Here is a 13,228-nt window from a genome sequence, read left to right on the forward strand (position 1 = left end):
CACATCAGCAGAAATTAATTGCTACATGTAGCTGTAGCTGCTAGTTCTATGCTAGGCTTCACTTTAGTTAATCTGCATCAAAACTGGGCCTCTTAACCTGTTTGGGCCGTTGATGCTTTTTTATATATTGTTAAATTCTGCTAACAGACCATCCACGAAGCTGGCTCTAGTGTTGGTGGGTGAAATTCTAGCTCTTTATTAGTCTGTTACTTAGTACTGATTAGCAGTTTTATAGATATATTTTGCTAACTTAGCACTCCATCTTCTTATCTTATTTTCATTACTGCTAGGTACACAAAAATGAAATGGTGTCAGCCTTGAAGCTAAAGTTGAACCTTCGAAAAGGGGTTTCACAAACCAGTGAATGACATCACAGCAGATACGTCTGTATTTTAAATATTGAACGTATGTTAGCATTTGGCTATAGGGGTTGCTGTGTCTGAAAGAACAATGGTTCAGGTACATGTGGGAAAAGAGTTAAAGTTCCTTCTTTGTCTCGCTTTTTTTTTTTTTTTTTTTGCTTTTTAAGCATCACACAGTTCCTCTGCACCCACGCTGAAAACAAGATGGCCGACTGAGCCCGCTCAGACTGGTTGTCGGTGTCCATCTTGACTGCCACAGATGGACACTGGAAGACTTCACGCCTCCTTTTCTCTGGAGAGTCGACTCTTCTGTTTGACAGTCTGACAGGAGGCCTGGAAAAAAAAAAAGATGTCTGGGTGAGAACGGCAACCGTGGCAAGAGGACAGTTTTATACTATTGTTTGTTTCATACTCAAACAACGGCAAATATTTAAAGCAGCAGCAGGCAAAAAGTGGTGCTTATACGTGCTGTATGTATTTTGGACAGTGTAGTACAGTGTGCCTCTCTGAAACATTTTCACTCGACACCCACAAACTATTATTCTGGCGGAGGCGCACAGGAACAAAACCAAGTGTGGGCTGAAATTCGTGATTCTAGGAAACAAGATGCCAGCTGTAATGTCAGTTAAGAAGACGGAGACTTCCTGTTGGCTGTTTGACACGACGAGGGAGGAAATGTCAGTTTTGTGCTACAAGGTTAAAATTAAAAAGTGTAGGGGGAGGAAAGGGTGTGGGGGGCTGAGGGTTTTTCTTTTTTACTCTACTTCGCCTCCATTCATCCTTCTGCTCCCCCCCCCCCCCCACACACACACACTTTTCCTTAACATACGGTATGGTTAAGTACACTAAACTGTAACTATTCGCTCTCATTTCCCTATATATACTACCCTACAGGAATTCCACATAGCCTGGACCACCAACCAACCCCCTCAACCCACCCCCTGCTAGTGGTCCTCAAATCCTGCCTACCTAACAATGTCTCCCTGTGTCACAGCAGGGGATAAAGAAAGCGGGAGAGATTTAAATTAGCGGAGTGATCGATATCCCCTCCGTCCCTACCCCTTCCCACTCCCACCCTGTTTTACCTTCCTCTCTGCCCTCTCTGGCATTTCCGCTTTAGTGAGAAACAGACAGGTGGCCCTGACTGCTAATTTTAAACAGGCCGATTGTCTGCTTGTGTTTCCCACAGCTATGTATAGATGCCAGCAATAAACCAAGTAGGTCAGTGTGTGACAGACACACACACACACACACACACACACACACACACACACACACACACACACACACACACAAACAGGGTCCCGACCTCTAAAAATGTGTGACTTGTCCATTCATCCACTCCCACTTCTGTTGCAAAATTATCCTTCCTGATTGGCTGTCGTTGTCAGCCAATGGCAGAGCTTCCTGCTGCCCATTCATAAAACCCAGGGTCATTGAAGATAATGTGGTATGAAGGCATGTGCGAAGGAGGAGAAGCAAGCCCACTTTTTTTTTGAACTTTAGCGTCATGGAGTGCAACCACGTTTTTGATGTGAGAGCTTGACGTTACTTAAATGCAGATTACAGAAAAACAACAAAGCAGGTTTAGTAAATGCGAGCTCGATCTGGAAACAGTGCAAGCGGCGAGTAGATTTGAAATTTGTGCAGCTCTGTGTCAAATTCAGACCTTTAAATGAAAAATGGCCGACTGCAGCCTTGACACAAAAGCATCACATTCCTTTCTGTTTAATAAGTAATGAATGGTGGGCCTCTCAGACCCCGATACCCCCCCCCCCCCTTGTTTTCTCAGGTTCTCACTCTCTCAATCCCCTTCCATGCCTCATATTTTACTCAAAAGCTTTTTTTTCACTTTACTTCTTTTCCTTGCTCCTCCTGTTTTTCTGACTTGTTTCATAGTAACCATCCCCTTACCCCCCTCCTGAGAGCTGCACATATATATATAGAAAAGTGTGACTGTGTCAAAGTGACTCACTTTGCGCGCAGCTTAATGTGTGACATCCAAGGCTCATAGCTGTGAGGGGTGAGGGAGCCAGATGAAACATTCCCATTCAATTAAGAGCACCTCATGTTTTAGGCTAATCAGCTGGTAATACTGACTGGAAACTGTTGCTTTTGATATTTGTTTTTTTAAGATCAGGACACTGAGATTTCCTCGCTAAACATTATGAAGATTAATCTCTTTGATTTGTGTCCTGTCTGCCGGAGGTTTCTTCCTGTTAAAAGGGAGTTTTTCCTTCCCTCTGTCGCCAAAGTGCTTGCTCTAAGGGAGTTGTCTGATTATTGGGGTTTACTCTGTTTTATTGTAGGGTCCCTGCAATATAAGCGACTTGAGGCGACTGGTGTTGTGATTTGTGGTTATATTAAAAAAACTGAAATGAAGTGAACTGCAAGAACCCACAAGAACTGCAAAAATCTGTATAGACCTCAGAGTTTCACGACTGCCCATGAATCTGTTTGCACACAAAACCCCCCCAAATATTTGCAGGAATATTGGGTTACCATAGTGAGTTGGCACTTGGAAGTAGCAGGTTTGCAGGTCCTGTTTAAAGGGATCTTTTTGGGGGTGAACGTCACGCCAAATGGCACTCAAAGCACTGTAAGAAATCCGGTGTGTATTTCCAGAAATATGGACGTAGTGATTCAAACAAATTTAGCTTGGTGTGAGCAGTTTCATCCCCCAACCAAAAGTAGCAGCTAGCTGACATTGCAGCTCAGCTGAGAAGGGAAGTGGGGGACGCCATTCATGTTTCTTTCCGGTTAGGATCCCTGGTTTGAGACTGGGAGGAGATCGTTAGTGTCCCCTTATTCAACTTATCCCGAGCCCAGCTAAACGGGAGGGTTGTGTCAGTGAGTGTATCCTGTGTAAAACAAAACAAAACAAAAATCTGTGCCAAGCCAAACACGCAGATCCATCTGCTGTGAAAGTGAGCAGCTGAAAGTACCCCACATTCATAAGGCATCTTACATCAACACTTTCTATATGGATAAACTCATTTTGTGGTGAAATGTCCCTTTAGCACTATTTCAAATTAAACTGCCTGCAGATAAATAGCAGCCATGTACATGATTACTCTTATATCTACTTGATCAAATGTAAAATCAGTGCATGTCAGTGACGACAGACTGATACTGTTATAAAACGCAAGCATGAAAAAAACATAAAATCTTTATGTTCGAAGCCACCGAGATGAAACGTAAACCGTGGCCTCCATCAAATGAAGAGATGCGAGGCATGTTTGTGACGGGCTATCCAAGATAACAAAAAATACCAGGAAAAAAAATCGAGGTGCTACCCATTGCCATGGAAACGGAGAGTAATTAGCACAGAGTGCTGTTCAGAGAAAAGCGGAGAGGAAGAGGGAGCATGATTTTGTCTGTGTGGGATGTTGGCCTGTTTTCAAGAGATGGGGAATGAGAGGAGGATGAGGAGGACATGAAGCAGCCTCCGCGCTGCAGGTTTCAGGTGTCCTTGCAGGCCGGAAAGGGGGGGGGGGGCGGCAAACTTTCACTGCTTAATTTGATTAAGAAATCATCAGTTGGCGTTTTTGGAGGAAAGATCTGGGCAGATTTTCTCACTGCTGCTCTATCCAGCACCCCCCACACCCCCTCCTCCCTTCCTTTCCTGAAGCCTCGCTGCATGTTTATACAGAGACTGCGAGTGGAAAGCTGGGTTCAGCTGTTGATCTGGCTCATGCTGCTTACAGTCCCCCATGTACTACGGATGTGTCTGTCCATCTGTTGGTCACGTGACGTTCAGTCTCACTAATGTGATTTCTGACAAAGAGGGAGCGCGACTTTGTTTCCCAGCGCTGGATATCAAAGGCTGAGCCACCAAAGTCAGCGCACTCCTTGGGCTGGCTGTGTTGACTTTTCAAAGCATGAGTAATGTTTGATATTTAACGTCGACGTCACTGAAACGGCAGGACGTTTTGATGTAGAAAACCATTCTTTTGCATCGAATTTTGAACGTATGTTTAATAGTCGCTTTTAAATCAAGAGTCAGAAATGATGGATTTGAAGTGTGGGAAAGTCTTGGAACGACCCCACTGATAATCCAGGAGCGGTGACGCGTCCTGTCACCGATTGGCCCTGGGCTTCCTCACATCAATCATACCACATGACACATTTCCTTGCATAACCTTCATTACTGAACTTTTATTTATAAAGTTGACTCAAGACGCTGCTGTTTATCCCAAATGTCCCTCAGATTCATGCATTTTCACTCAGTGGCCTGCATTTTCTAGGTTTAGTGCCTTGCTCAAGGACCGTGAGTTGACCCCTTGGGGTTGCAACAGGATTGCCCCCCATGCAGAGCAGCTCTACCAGCCAGCAGCAGCTCTAATCTAAATCTGATCTTTAACTAGACGATGCTTTATAAGTGCATTTCTCATCCAGGTTGGAAAAACACCCACACAGTTGGTACACAATTTACTGCCGTTCTTCAACAACTCCTCAATCACCCTCCTCTCTGCAGCAGCTAATGGCAGCCAGGAGCCCACGAGCGCGTATATGCTAAGAACAATTATGCAGATGTGTGCTAAAACCACTTTGGTGGTATAATCCAACAATCAGTCCATTATAGTAATTGTCGTTAGCGAGTGGGCGATTATGGCTTCGACAGAGACGCTGAAGAACAGCCAGCCAGAGCTCTGCTGGTTTTATGCAAATTTGGCAGGCTCCATTTAATATGTCAGATGTAATGTGGCTGTATTTCTAAAATTCTGACGTTTGAGCCGGCCTCGGAGAGAGTCTGTGTGTGTGTGTGCGAGACCACCTGTGGGTTCGTAGGCAGACGTTAACGGTAAAAGGAAAATTGATTGAAATAATGAACCAGGCCGCTTTTCAAAGGGACCGTGTTCGAATTATCAGAAAGGGGAGGGGTCAGATTGGAGGACGGTTATGGATTTTTATTATTTTTATTTTTAAGGAGCAAAAGGTCTTTAAACTTCCCAAGTACTGCAGCACAAGTGTAGCTGCTGGAAAACAGTTACATCACATGCTTTTTGCCTACGTCATGACCCGCTACGATGCATGAAGCAGGCAAAAAGCTTGTGATGTAACCCTGCTCATGTCCTGCCCTGCAACTAAATGCAATTTCAAGGTGTTTTATTTGAAATTACAATGTCATTACATTTACCTAAAAATCCTTAAAGGTAGGTCCAATAAGGTGTTAACAAGCAAAGTTTTTACAAGAAACAAAGTAAGTAGTGTGTAAGTAATTTGAATTTGTACGTAATTTTCTGGTAATTTAGCGGAAAACAAAAAAGTATTTTCCCTCATTTTATATTGTAAATATGCTGTACTTTTTGGGGCACGGGCTGTATGGTAGGGTGACTTGACCATGCCCATCTTTCTTTTTCTTCGTTATTTAATAATCATTACATTGATGTGCATGAATGATTTTCTATTATTCAGTCGGCCTTTTTATTTCACTCACGCTGTACATTACTTACCTAATTTTCTGTAAAATACCCAGAAGTTGGGCAAGGTTATGACACTTCATAATACGGCCGTCGCCTCCAACAGTACAGCATGCTTGAGATGTTGTTTGTTTTTCTGCTAACTTATGAGGAAATTACGCATTACTTAAAATGACTTAAAGTATAATTACTTGTTTCCTGTAAAAACCTGATTTGTTACCCTACTAACTCTAAGTATTTTAAATAAGTAAATTACATTGTAATTTCAAACAAAATACACTGAAATTCCATTTAATTACAGGTGAATTACACCCTAAGTCATTGGCTGTTTTATGAATTGTTACCTTGTGTCTTTGTGACAGGCTTTCCTATCCAGAAAAGCTACACTGTATCACCAATGTATCCTTTAAGAGGAAACCCTTAAATAAGGCTTGTTACAGCTAGCAAGAACTGAATACGATTTCTCTAAGTGGTCATTTTAAGCCAGGAATTCCCCATAATTTTAAACATATCAGACATTTATCAAACAGAGTTTACCTTAAAGTTAACAAGTTCTCAATGCAATTCTACAAATAAAATCAGGTTTTGTCTTATTAAAAATCTCCAAAGGAGTCATTTTTACACGTTCTCTAAATCATTTGACTCAGCTAAACATCTGAGGTAAACTCATTAACATTATTATTATTATTATTATTATTATTATTATTATTATTATTATCGACATTTGTAGTTCTCCTGCACTCATACGTGCTGAGGTCATCTGACTCGCTTTGTCCAGTTGTAACGCATCAGCTGGGAGCTTAGGGGTGTCATGTGAGGAGGCAGCATGTCAGCAGCAGCAATAATGTGGTTACCGTAAAAAGGAAGGCAAGGAATGTATCCTAAATTCAACCCCGGTCCTCCTCCTCCCTTTCAGTCATGGGTTCTCCGCTGGGTAATCGCATACCAAAAACACAAGAATTTCCCCCTCTCTCCTCTCCAGGCAGGGGCTACCCCCCTCCCTTCCCTCTTTAGTGTAAAGCATGATGAATTTCACCCGGAACAAACCGGGAACTTTATGTGTTTAAGAGTTTTTTCTTTCTTCTTTGTTTTCTTTCGTTTTTTGTGGTTTGAAATAAACTAAATATAGAGACGAGCATACTTAGTAATAGGAAATGAATAATATGATATATATTTAGTAATACCAAAAATAACTGCAGTCCAAACATGTCATTATTCATATTAACTCAATAGGCGACTTGATTAATTGATAGTAGAATGGCTGAATTATTTTATTTATTAATTAAGCTGTAAAGTAATTTCAAAGCAAACATATAGAATTAACTATATTATAATCTTATTTATAAGCATAAATACGGTATATATAATGTACTGACAGCCAATATGGGAAAGGAAAAAAAAATGATATGATATGATATGGGTAAATATTGCGAGTTTGTGCGGCTCTTATTCTGAAACTCGCAACCGGATTTGCGTGCCTTGGTGTCAGAGTTTTGACAGCGGTGGCATCGGTTCTGAGAGCGGCTTTGAGAGCGGTTTCCAAACTGCACTTAATGTGAAAAATAGAGAGAAAACGCCGGGCGCATTCCTGAGACTCAGAGACATCCATGCCCGACCGACACAGACACAACTTGTAGTCTGTGTGTGTGCATGTGCAGGCGTGTGCGCCCGCGCACGAACCGTGCGTCTCTGCGTGGGTGGAGAGCTTGGAGACCACACACTTTGCGCATTGCCCCCCCCCCCCCCCCCCCCATCCCCCCCAACACACACACACTCGCAGGACCGAGTACCACACTTGGCACTCAAAGTAACTAAACATTCAAGTTGACAAAAAGAAAAACACAACTTGAATGTTGAGCAGCACTTAAGATATGTCTTTGGGTTTTTTAAAAAAGTGCGTAAAAATGCCCCTCTGTTTTTTTTTTGTTAACCAAGTGGTGAGACTGAAATGTGCTCCATGGAGAAGCCCCGCATGGCCAAAAGCAGAGCACAGCCGAGGTGATGAGGTGGGCTTTGGTCAGCGTGAGCGTTCACTTGAGGAAACCGGTGTTAAATAATAACAATAAATAACATTAATAACAACAACAACAACAAGAGCACGGTATTGTTTTCACGGTTTCCCGTCCGATCACACTCCGCGTTGCGCAATCTGCATGGATAAAGCTGTGAACGGAATGGTGCCGACAAACGAGAGAGAGAGTGAAAGAAAGTCTATTAAAGTTGCTTTTCTCCAGCACGGGCTGAGGCAGCAGCAGCAACACTAACGGCCGGCGAAAGTTGTTGTGCCTTCCCCGGAGATAGAAAGCGTCGTTATGAAAAGTGGCTCCACTTACCGTGGCTGGCTCTGCTGGCCGCATGTCCCCATGAGAACACTGTGCGTGTGTGCACAAGACGCATGCCGATACTAGCGGTCGGAAGCGCAGCGCGACACGTCAACGCGTGCTGCTTCCCATATCATAAAAGAGGAGGAGGGGTAGTGGTGGTGCTGGGGGGGGGGGGGGGGTCTTCAGCTGCTGCCTTGGTGGTGCACTAACTGGGGTCCGGGGAAGTCTGGGTTTGGGGTCCGATGTAGAAGAATATATATATATATATATATATATATATATATATATATATATATATATATATATATATATATATATATATATATATATATATATATATATTGCGCAACAAGCCACAAGTGGCTGTGGATTAAAGAGTTGCCTTAAATCAATGTCCTTGCCTTAAAGGTTGGTCTCTACATCCACCAGGCTGTTATTGAAGCCGAGCCAGGACTTCTTATGAGAATTTCTGAATTTCAGAGGGGGGGGGGGGCTGGAAAGCATGTGACTACCAAGAACTCCAAAGCAGAGTCTTTAGGGAAAAAATTTGTGCATTTACCTCGCACAAGTTGTACAATAAACTAATTTGAAGCCTTCATGAGTGCAGATCTCTGGTGCGTGGTTCTATTATTTTATTTAATTAATTATTTCAATTTCAATTATTGGCCACTTAACAATAGTTCAGCCCATCAGCGGTCAAGAAGCAGACCTAGTGCTTCAGAAATACATATTCACTGACATCCTGTTTTTTACTACGTTTTTCTATTGAACATTTTGGATTAACCCCGCCCCCCCAAAAAATAAAATCTCAGAATCGTAGATGCAGGTGTGAATGGTGTTCTGTCACCTGATGATTCACTGCTTAATCTCTCATTTTACAAGACTGCAGGCATTGCTAGATCACTTATCCTTCTTATGGGGGAAAAAAAGAGGATCCCTTGTAGACACACATGGGTGACATGTCTCGGGACTGAGTTGCTACAGGACTCGTGGCTCATCCCTTTTGTTTCATGGATAATGTGCCACATGGGCATTTAAGTAACCAGTGCATGCATTTTCAGTCTTTCCTACTGTATGCAGCAGTATATCATTTCATTAACCCCCCTCCCCCCAGCAGAACTCATCTTTACCAAGCCTGTTGGTGATGTTCCCACCCTGCACTCAGCCTGAATGAATCCTGCAGCAGTGATGCCAGTCCGGTGGCACGCTGCTGTTTTTAATTGAAGAGCTAACAAGAGTGAATGGTGTCATCTGCAGAGGAAGGAAGCCTGGGAGATTTGTACTCCTGCTGCTGCTGCTGCTGCTGCACTGTGAAGCCAAACGACTGGCATCTCTCATCTCACACACACACTCTCACTCTCTCTGCAGCAGCGACTCCACACCGAAGCACGGGCAGCGCGAGACACACACAGGCATACAAATGGGCACCCAGGCTGTATGCGCACGTACATCACACTGAGGAACACAGAAACATCAAGCGCTTACCTATGAGCTCCATCCAGACTGTTAAAGCCCGGGGCAACCCCCACCACCCCTCCCCTTCGCTCAGACGCAGTCATCTGCCTCTGTTAGTCTTCTTCTCCTCCTCATCTCTACCTCTTCACTCACTTTCTTCTTCTCCTTCCTATCTATCTCTCTCTCGCTCTCGAGGTGTTCCCCCTGTGCAGCTCTCCTTGGCTGTTTCTCTCTGTCTCTGCTCGCTGCATCCTTCCCTCTCTCTCTCTGCTCTCCACCAGTCTCTACACGGATCTTTTAAGTCTACCAACCTCTTCACTGATCAATGGACAGCCAGCGAAGCAAGCCCTGCTGCCTCCACCTCCCCCAGCTTTGTGCGTGCATGCATGTGTGTGTGTGTTTGTGTGTGCGTTTCGCTGCAAGGAGAGGAGGCTTCCAACCCACACACCACTCTCCAGAGCTCTCAGCCTCCACACTGCCTCATCAGTTGACCACTCTACACCCCTACGCATCAATTGCGTGCATGTGCGTGTGCACGCCTACACACAGCAGGACCATTAAAAGCTTACATTTTAGTGTCACCTGAAGTAGATTTTTGGTGGTGGCGGTGGGGGAGTGTGTATGTCTTAAGAAGGGCAGTAAGGTATCCTCAGCAAAGAGCTCCGAACACCTGTGACTCATCTCGATTCCCACAGAGCAGCCTTTAATGGGTGCAGATACATCCATCGCTTCCAGAAACCAGGTGGATTTTCAGTTCAAAAGGTACCTGCAGGCCATCTGGGCAATTCTGGTGAGCGGCTAATCTTGTTAGGATGTTCTCAGTGTAACTAAACACAACAGAAATACCCTCATTTGCTCATTTTTTTGAGGAGGGGGTTTGAAAATTTACCCAAGATGCGCAGAGAAAAAAAATCGAAATGTTCCCAATTTCGAAGAGTTTCTAGAATTTAAAAAAAAAAAAAAAGTCTGATTTAGGGGGGGAAAGGAAGGCGGCTCAAGCCATTTTTTGATATTAAGAGAATCTGAGCAACCTGCACTGCAACAGGGTTATAAATAGTGATCTAAATTCATCCTGCGCTGACTGCCATGTGAGGCGGAGAAGCCATCGGATGAGAATAAATGCAAGTGATCCAGTGGCGGCCTCACGAGGGGGTTAAATCTAATAACAGCAGAGCAATGGCCGGTCAGAGGCCTCAGACTGCTACGCTGTGACCAAGCTCGGAGAAACAGCTGTTCAGAGCTTTAAAAATGATAAAAGAAATATTTGCCTTCTATTACATTTTTGATGTTTCCTGCAACTGCAGCTGCAAATATCAGAACTCTGTAATGAGCAATGATTACATCGTGGCTGAACGAGCAAGGAATGCTGACTGACAGGTGACAGGTACTATTCAAAATTGCAATGATAATGAGTGCTTAGCGGGAAAGATGGAGGTAAAAATTAGCATGGAGCATAAATTCAGAGCCCTTTTTGGTGTAATTACAGTCACGTGTACATTTGCCAGTGCAAAAATGGCCTCCAAAAAGAGGCCGAAGGCCATACTGTACTAATACTAAGAAAGGTGGATGAAGCCTGGAGCATCACCTCAAAAAAAGGCATGTTTGGTAGGAAAATAAGCCAAAATATGACAATAAACTTTCAGTTTTTTTGCCCTACTGTCTTACTAGTCAACAGAAAACTGACTGGATGACATCGGGTTGAATTCAAGGCTTCTTTTTTTAATGGTCGTCTTTCAGGTCAGGAATACTTTCAATTTTTCACTTTTTAATCAGGGAAGTCTTTTTATGGCAGTGACTGACCTACCAGATTTACCCCTGGAAACAACATCCACAGACATCTTTTTGTTTGTTTGCTGGCTTATCAGAGCCTTTTCATTAATAAATAATCGTCACAAAAATGACGAAGATGAGCTGTGGACAAATCAACTCAGGCTGTGTTTTGGGAGGGATTTTCTGAGGGAGGGGGCAGAGCTGTGGAGATCGGTTCGGGTCCTGCGTGGTGTTGACAGGAAGGAGTGTGGTGATGGAACAGTTTGTTTAGGTGGGTAAGTGTGTGGGGGGGGGGCTGTGAGTAAAGAGAAGGACTTTGAAATCGATCCACTGCGGGGCAGGAAGACAGTAATACCAGAGGGCAGGGGTGATGTGATCAGGAACTGGTGAGCAGGCGTACTGTACCGTTCTCAATATACTGGAGTTTATTTAGGAGCTTGGATGAAGCTGCAGTAGTGACTTGTGGACGAACTAAAGCATAGGATCACATTTTTGGCTAGAGAGAATGATGGAGTGATGGAGCGAGGCAAATGATGTATGAAAAAATGCAATCCTCTCTTTGACTGACATGGTGTTTAATGATTTGGGATTAATGATAATTATGTGTGATTCAGTTTAATTGAATTTAAGGAAATCTTACGTGCAAACTACAGGAGACCATGTCTGTGAAGGTTCTCAGTCATCCAGGTCATCGTAGTCAAAGGAGCTTGCAAAGAAAAGCGTCTGGACTTCTTTAAGTTGCTTGAAGACGTTTCACCTCTCATCCGAGAAGCTTCTTCAGTTCTAAGGTCAAATGGTGGAGAGTCCCAGATACAACCTAGTGGGAGTGACCCCCCACAGAGGGACAAAAGGACCCCCTGATGATCCTCTAATCGCCTGAGCCAAGGTGTGTAACTGGGTGTGGGTCCCAATTAGCCAGAGTTTTGGGTGAGTTCATTGTGAAACCTGGCCCCACCTTATCATGCGAATTCCTGAGATCAGATGGCCCAGGATGTGAGTGGGCGTTAAGGCGTCTGGGAAGGGATCTCAAAACTGGATTATAGATGGCAGAGAGTTGGTGTCGTAAACCACCGCCTCTGTTCAAAGATGGTCGCTCAAAGTGGACATAGATGGCTTCTTTCACTCCTCTTTCAAACCATCTGTCCTCTCTGTCCAAAATGTGAACATTGGCATCCTCGAAAGAGTGTCCTTTATCCTTAAGATGCAGATGGACTGCTGAGTCTTGTCCTGTGGAGGTGGCTCTTCTGTGTTGTGCCATGCGCTTGTGAAGTGGCTGTTTGGTCTCTCCAATGTAGAGGTCTGGGCATTCCTCGCTGCACTGTACAGCATACACCACATTGTTAAGTCTGTGTTTTGGCGTTTTGTCTTTCGGGTGAACCAGTTTTTGTCTGAGCGTGTTGCTGGGTCTGAAATGCACCGGGATGTCATGCTTGGAGAAAACTCTCCTGAGTTTCTCTGATACACCGGCTACATAGGGGATGACAATGTTGTTGCGTCTGTCTTTCTTATCCTCCTTCGCTGGTGTCTGATCTTCTTTTCTGTGCCTCTTTGCTGACTTTAAGAACGCCCATTTAGGATAGCCACACGTTTTGAGTGCTTCCTTTACATGTGTGTGTTCCTTCTTTTTTCCTTCAGGCTTAGAGGGAACATGTTCTGCCCGGTGGTGTAGGGTCCTAATTACTCCAAGTTTGTGTTCCAGAGGGTGATGGGAGTCAAAGAGGAGGTACTGGTCCGTGTGTGTGGGCTTCCGGTAAACTTCGATGTTCAGGTTGCCGTTCTCTTCAATGTGCACAGCGCAGTCCAGGAAAGGCAAACAGTTGTCCTTTGTGTCTTCCCTGGTGAACTTGATGTTTTTATCCACAGCGTTAATGTGTGCAGTGAAGGATTCCACTTC

General features: G+C 44.0%; 1 long non-coding RNA gene across 1 annotated transcript; it reads right to left on the reverse strand.

Annotated features, from left to right (window-relative positions):
* Positions 1-416: 416 nt before the first annotated feature.
* LOC113015783 (uncharacterized) lies at positions 417-9,835 on the reverse strand. Its single transcript, XR_003271157.2, has 2 exons — positions 9,595-9,835; positions 417-695 (listed from the first exon to the last, which is right to left on the reverse strand). It is a non-coding gene; the product is annotated as an uncharacterized LOC113015783 (long non-coding RNA).
* Positions 9,836-13,228: the final 3,393 nt, after the last annotated feature.

Source organism: Astatotilapia calliptera, chromosome 23 (assembly GCF_964374335.1).
Source record: "Astatotilapia calliptera chromosome 23, fAstCal68.1, whole genome shotgun sequence".
In the NCBI taxonomy this organism is placed as follows: domain Eukaryota; kingdom Metazoa; phylum Chordata; class Actinopteri; order Cichliformes; family Cichlidae; genus Astatotilapia; species Astatotilapia calliptera.